This window comes from Bubalus kerabau, chromosome 1, assembly GCF_029407905.1.
Source record: "Bubalus kerabau isolate K-KA32 ecotype Philippines breed swamp buffalo chromosome 1, PCC_UOA_SB_1v2, whole genome shotgun sequence".
In the NCBI taxonomy this organism is placed as follows: Eukaryota; Metazoa; Chordata; class Mammalia; order Artiodactyla; family Bovidae; genus Bubalus; species Bubalus kerabau.
The window spans coordinates 192,499,753-192,507,433 of NC_073624.1; the positions used below are offsets into that span (position 1 = coordinate 192,499,753).

Sequence of the window (7,681 nt, forward strand, 5' to 3'; positions counted from 1 at the left end):
CCGGGTCAGCGGGGGGGTATGTTTGTGACTTTAGGAGAAGGGTAGTAAGGGTTTGGGCCCAAATGGCCTGCAGGGCTAATTCCTAAGTGGCAAAAATTATCCCTGAAAGCCCAGCTGCCCTTGAAGGGATGCCACCAACAGATGGACTTCTAGCACTGTGTGCCTGACACCCACCCTAGAGGGTTCACTGAGAGATGCTGTTGTTGCACATGTTGTAGGAAACGTGGAAGATGAAGGCCTGAATATCTAGAGGGATTGGATATTATACAGTATTTCCCTCCCAAGGGCCAGCTATTTTATGGTTGTCCCTCCAGAAGATTGTAGAGGCAACGTGGGCTAGGAAGGGGCTCAGGAAAAGAGCATGAAATCGGAGGGAAGAGGGCGGGGCACAACTTTTGAAAGAATGACATAGCCCAAGGGCACAACATAAACAGATTAAAATCAAATGGGTCCAAGATGACCAGGCAAATTCAACTAAACCTTGATCCTCAATCTGCAAGCTAAATGACACAACCAGAGGTGCCAGGACAGTTCCAAGACACTGTCAAAAGGAGTTGGAATGAACCTCCCACTCATTAGCATATGAAATCACCCAGCCCATAAAAAACCAACCTCACCACATTCCATAGCCATCGCACTCACCCTCGGGGATGGCCCACACTCTTGGAGTGTGCTTCTTTCTGAATCCGAAAAAACCCACCTCTTACCTATTGCTGTGTTTCTCACTGAATTTTTTTTGCAATGAGACATCAAGAACCTGAGCTTCATTAGGTCCTAAAATCAGGCACCGAGGGTTTTGGCTGGGCTCAAGACCCAGTAGAATATGACTAAGTGACTAAGCATAGCACAGAGTCCCTGCCACGTGGGTTTGGGTCCTAATCTTAGGTAAACAGTTTCAAACACAACTTTTCCCCTTCAGGAGAGATGATGACCTGCCCAATATTTTGTAAGCAGTGGCATAGATGGAGAGAGGAGCTGAAGGACGGGAGGAAAATGCAGTGAGAAAAACATGCCGAGGAATCCCCTTCATAATCTGCCAGAAAATCTGCTAAGTACCTGACCTGTGCTCACAATTTTCATTGGCCTGATCCTTGGCACAAAGATTAAGGAAAGAGGAACCCTCACCCACTTGGGCAACAACTACTAAGGAGCAGCAGATAGTAGAGCCTTTGGGACACATTGGGGAGTAACCCCTGCCAGAGTCCCTCACTGCACCCACTGCCACTCACCTGTCTGCAGGGGGTTCAAGAAACAAGAATCAAGAGATTGTAAAGGAATTAAGATTTTGCTAGCCATATGCCCTTGCAGCCATATGAGCAAGGACCTCCTACCTTAACCAGAGGTCTACTGGAATCTGAGCCTGAGCTGCATGAGCTTGATGTCAAATTTGTTATTGCAGTCCTGGTTCCTGGCATGCTGGGCTTCTTGTCACTTTCACTGCACTGGGTTTTCTTTGCGATCAGCTTTCACTGCGGGAGCTTTCACAAAGCTGGGCTTCTGCTGTGCTTGGCCTCTGCCTCGTAGGGGCAGGTTTCAACCAGGTTAAATCTGAGTCATGGCACCAGATATGTTGGGGGAGTGTGTAATTTCCTTGGTTCTGTCTCACTGCAGCAAAAACTTGAAGCAGCAGACCAGTGTTACAGCTCGGTTTTATTTGGCAAGCAAAGGAAAAAACAACCTTAGGCATGAGGGCAGACCGACCCAAAAGAGGCCTCAATCCATCTTGGCTTCCTTCTTTTTATATGTTTGTCTTCTCCCCACCACCCCTTGAGCCTGCCCTATGCAAACTGGGCTGGCCAAGAAGGGGGTGTGTTTGTTTCACCTGAAGTTCTCACTCTGGTCCTCGGACCTTCCTTTGTTCCATTTTTGCAGGCTTCTCCCTTCTTTGTCTTTTAGTCGCCACCATTTGGGACTCCTTTTTCCTATTCTAACTACCTAACACCTTTAAATTTATTAATATATCATTTTAATTCCATATGGTTCAGATCTGTAGCCTCACCCAAATATAGAAACAAAATCTTCTTATTTAATCATGAATACATTTCTAAAAGCAAATTTCCAAAGCACCATTCCTTCCCCAATCTACCCTTCTAATTCCATGATATTAAAATTATGTCCCATACATGGTTAGTGACTCATTTCCTGAAGACAAGCAGGAGTTTATACAGTAACATGCTGTTTTTATGTACTTTTTAAAACAAAATGAACAATAGAACAAAAAAATGCCCTTGTGAGAAAATTAAGAATTCGTTCAGTTGCAAGTGATACAAACGCAATTTCAACTAGTTTAAGCAAAACAAAACAAAACAAAAAGGGAACTAAAAGACTCTATAAACTGGAAAAAGAAGGGATACTGCGCTACAATAACAGCCGGTACCCACTGCACCACTGACCGGCGCCCTTGCACGCACACACAAACTGCTATACACATACTTCCTCCCAAATACACAATTCATTTAAGTGTTTGTTCAGCATTATTTACACAATTATTACAAGGAATGAAGAATGCACTCTCAGTGTCAGGAGGTGAAATAGATGAAAGTAAAAACCTACCTCAACTACCACAAGCAATCCCTGCTTTTATACCAGCTTATCAGATTATAGCTACAGGCTCTTTTTTTTTCTTTAAATACACATACACACTTACGTTTTTAGAGAAACATACAATGTTGATGTATGCATGTATATCTTTGTGTTTTTCACAGAAAAGTCACACTTCATGTAATATAAAAATTGCTTCCCTCTCCCTCTCGCCCACCACAGTAAGTCCCTTGGAGAGTTTGCCATGTCATTTTCAAACCTGATATATAGTATGTCATGGCTGTATATACCATAATCTATTTGCAGTTTATTTTCCCACTAATGGACATATAGGCTGCTTCCAATTTTACAGTAATAAACAATACTGCAATGAAAGTACTCGTTTATTCCTTCTTCTGAAGCATAGTATTAAAACTGGGTGTATAACAAGAAATTGTATAAATTGTGTTTATATTTTCTTCCCTGTTTTCCATTAGTCTGTGATTTTCATTATTTGGCTATCCATTTACATATTTTACTATTAATCCAGTGTTCGCTGTTTGTATATTCTTTTCCATCTTGCTTTCTAACATCTTGCTTTCTAACACTGCTTATAGTGAAGTGTATTGGTTGCAGAGACTTTAAAAATGTTATATAGTCAAATTTATCAATTTAACTTTATGGCTTCTAATTTTGGTTTACAGAGAGCTTCCATAACCCACAGTCCCCAGATTATTTTGATTTATTTTCTTTAAAAGTAATTTTATGTTTCAGAACTTTAATCCAACTAGAATTTATTTTTACGACTCAAGTGAAGAAGATCTTTAACTGTGGTTTTGCCAAATACTTACCAGAATTTCCAGCACTACCTTTAGGTAGCTTAAAGGTTCTCTGTCAATTCAAAAGAGTTAAAATTATTTTTATAACTAACTTTCCATATAGATAGGTCACTTTCTGTCAAAGTGATCAGTTTTTTACATCTGTACCAAATATCCAGTGCTTTAATTATTTTATATTAGAGCAAATTCTCTCAAACATTTTGCTCTAAATCATCTCAGTTGCTTTCTACTTTAAACTGAGCTAGAACAGAGACTGGATTTACTCTTCCAGAAGAAATACTGGACAAAATACACAAACAATAGTCTTTAAGACACTGAAAAAGGAAAATGATCACTGAGAGAAAGGAAACAAATTTAGGCTTACAACTGTCACAGGTTTATGACCTTGAATGTTCCAGGCAACAGAACAGGGAGGGAAAACCCAGGCAGAGCCTGGGCGATTTCCTGACCTGAGATGGTGGAAATGGGAACTGAGTGGCTATAGTTAGCCCAAACACTACTCTGTTACTAACAAGTCTCAAAAGTAGAAACTATTCCAAGTAACTTAATCTCATCTCAGAACAAAGCTCAATCATACACGTTATCAATGCAAAAATGTCCAGCACTTAAGGCAAAATTCTCAATGTCTGACATTGGGGAAACCCAGGAAAAGACAACCCCAAATTAGGGAGGGGAAATAATACCAATAAAAAGCAAACAACAAGGTCTGAAAAGCCCAGCACACCTGAGGTGGCAAGCTTTCCAGGCAGGGACTCGCCATGCTGGGGTGGCCTGGGGTGGCCCTGTGGCCACCAGGGGAGGCTGGACCCTAGGACAAGGGGTGCTTCCTGCCTGACTGGCTCCAGAGAAGCTCCCAACACCTAGCTGCCTACTATGCACCTTTACCCTCCACCCCCAACTATGGCCACTACAGGAACGCCCTGACTCCCAAAGAGGAGGGTTTCCAACCTTTCTTACAGTTGCAGGCCCTGTCCACATAGGCTTCTGGACAGCACCTCCCTTGCTGTGTGCACTGGCCCGGCCTTGCCAAGGGAGCCACTCTATGGCCTGCCCTGGTACAGCAAGCTGCCAACTTGGTACCCAATTCCCCACCTCCCCAAGGAGGTGGCACACCTCCAGAATGGCAGTCACCACCAGCGAAGGCTTGGAACACACTGGCGGCCACTGTGACGGTGGGCAGTGCTGGGAGCCTGAAATTTTCATTTCGCTGGCACCCGCGGATGCTTTGCTATTACCTGAGAGGCCAAAGCCCTCCCTGCTGTTACCTGAGTCCCCTAGTGAGCTCTGGAAAGTCAAAGTGTTAGCTGCGCAGTCCTTGTGTCTAGCTTTGTGATCGCATGGACTGTAGCCCACCAGGCTCCTCTGTTCATGGAATTCTCCAGCCCCAAACTTGTGAACTGAGGGGAAGGCATCTCACCGCTACCACTTTACCCAGGAAGACCTGCATTTAGTTCTATACTGGGTCATCCCCAGCCCGCAGCTTTCAGCTCACCTGCACCACACAATTTCCAGTCTCCTGATCCCCACCAACAGCTCCAGGTCTGATTTTCTTCCTCAGACTCTGAATAATGACTCCCTTCAGCTACCAGAAGGTCTCCACCTCCAGCAGATGGAAGTTCGGTGAAGTCACAGATTTAGGGGTATTCTATAGTAGCTTTGGGGCCAGAGGAATCAGGTTTGGGACCTTTCAGCATAAAGTGGTCAACACCAGCGAAGTCAAGACACACCATTCCTTAATACATGGAAGATCTTTGAAGATGGTCATTTGAGCCACTTTATTGATGGAAAAGGAGGTGCAAGGAACTGGACATCCTATGTCAGCTGTGCCCATTTCCATCTGGAGCAGAACCTTGTGGCCAGACTATGTCAAGGGCAAATCTTTTATGAAAGCTGTAAGGAGACCTACCAGAACCAAGAGCTCCTCCTGTGGTATGGAGATTGCTATGAGAAGTCTTTGGATATTCCAGTGAGCCTACAGGCTGTAAAGCAGGGGAAGCAGGCACCCGGGTCCTCCAAAGCGGATGGCACATCTTTGCCGTACCCAGTGAGGCCCTCTTAGTGGAAGGACCGGGCTCTTTCCCTAACACAGCACCTTCCTGCAGCTTCTCCACTTGCCTATGGAACATCTCCCTTCCAACTCTAACGCAGAACACAAAACTGAGGGCGTGTCTAACCAGATGGCCATTACCCAGATGGAGGAAGATGTCCTCATCTTTCCAAAGCTGCTGAACCTACTTCTGTTCACCAGGATACTTTTTCTTCTATCCCTTCACCCGTTCATATAGTTGGTTGTCATAACTATATTCCACATGGTTAATAAGTTCAGTAAAAAACTGAGCATGTTGAATAGAGACATGGAAAATATAAAGAAGATCCAAAAAACTCCAAACCAAAATCCCAGAGCTTAAAATTATGTCAGAAATGAAAAATCCTCTGGATGCGATTGATGGCTGACTGGATATTGCAGCACAAATAATAGATGAACTTGAAGACATAGCAACAGAGATTATAGAATATGAAAAAGAGAGCAGAAAGTCTAAAATAATGATGAGGAGAATTAGCGAGCTATGTGACAACTTCAAGCAACCTAATATATGTGTGATTAAAGTCCCAGAAGTAGAGAAGAAACAGGGGGTACAGAAAAAACATATGAAGAATAATGGCTCAATTTTTTACTAATTTTATGAAAAGTATAGTGCACAGCGTGAAGTTTTACAAAGGCAAAAGAAACATTTTAAAAATGGCACCAGAGCATATCATGATCAAACTACTCAAAACCAGAGATAAAGGCAAAAATATTAAAAGCAGCCAGAGAAAAAAAGACACATTACATACAAACGAATAGAGATAAGGATGACAAAATATTTCTTATCAGAAGCAATATGAACCTGGTCATAGTGGAGCAACATCTTTAAAGTACTAAAAAAAAAAATCAACTTATTAATAGTAATCTATACTTAGCAAGGGGCAGGGAGGTTTGGGAGGGAGACAAAGCTACAGAAAGGAAGAAACATTTGTGGATGATGAATATGTTCATTGTCTTGATGGTGGTTATTTCACAGGTATGTACCTATGTCAAAATGTATCAAAATATGCACTTCAAATTTGCAATTTAACATATGTCAATATATTTAAATAAAGCTATTAACTTTTTTAATGGCGAAAAATTTGGCATTCTTACACAGTTTACTATTTTCATTTTTAAAATCAGCTGGTCAAGTTTCATTGTAATCTCTAATGGAATTTAAATTTGAATTCCACTGATGTATGATATGAGAAAGAACTGATATGATTTTGATTCCATTTTCTTAATTTGTGTGTGGGTTCTGATTGTTTCTGGAGATGTTGAACTGTCTAAATCGTGTCTTTTCAATTTCTCTTTCCTCCTTGAACCTTACAGGCATACCTCTAATTTCAAAAATGTCCCAACTAACTTCAATGTATAAATGAAAGTACAGTTATTCCCCCATCAAAGGGTAACAACCAGTTTCTCTATCCAGTTGTATCTAGTTATTATCCAATAACACATGTTCCTCTGCTGCTGCTAAGTCACTTCAGTTGTGTCCGACTCTGTGCGACTCCATACACGGCAGCCCACTAGGCTCCCTGGTCCCTGGGATTCTCCAGGCAAGAACACCGGAGTGGGTTGCCATTGCCTTCTCCAATGCATGAAAGTGAAAAGTGAAAGTGAAGTCGCTCAGTCGTGTCCGATCCTCAGCGACCCCATGGACTGCAGCCTACCAGGCTCCTCCATCCATGGGATTTTCCAGGCAAGAGTACTGGAGTGGGGTGCCATTGCCTTCTCCCCAGTTCCAAATTCAGGATCTCTAATTGAACAGATTCATAAATGGTTTCTTAGGATCCCGTTAATTCAAACCACAATGGGAGGAAAGATTGAGAAGTTCTCATTTAGAAATGAAGGAATAGGTCCTGGTAGTAGTGATTTGGGTCCAGGATTTACATCATATCCAGATGGGCCCCAGAAGCAGAGGTTTCCTACTCTGGAAGTAGTACAAGTTACTTATTCTGCCTAACTGGCTGCCTCTTGCTCTGCTTACTGTAATATCTCTTTCTGATACTAGAGAGAGGTATACTATAAAGACTACCACTGCTGGTGACCATGCCAGTTCAGCAGTCCAGATGTTGTTGCTGCCTGGTTTATGGCCTAAAAAACAGCAGAGGTATTGAGCAATCAGAGGCCTTGGATGCCTGCCTCAGATTTCTCTGACAATCCAACTCCTGAAATGTATTGGTTCTCTATCAATTTTGCTCTTACAGACTCTGCTACCTAACAAGCAAAACCAGAATTTTTATTAGCTAGA

The 7,681-nt window shown here is 42.5% G+C and overlaps 1 pseudogene; it reads left to right on the forward strand.

Moving 5' to 3' along the window:
* Positions 1 to 4,117: 4,117 nt before the first annotated feature.
* Positions 4,118 to 5,418, forward strand: LOC129625415 (PR domain zinc finger protein 14-like; annotated as a pseudogene).
* Positions 5,419 to 7,681: the final 2,263 nt, after the last annotated feature.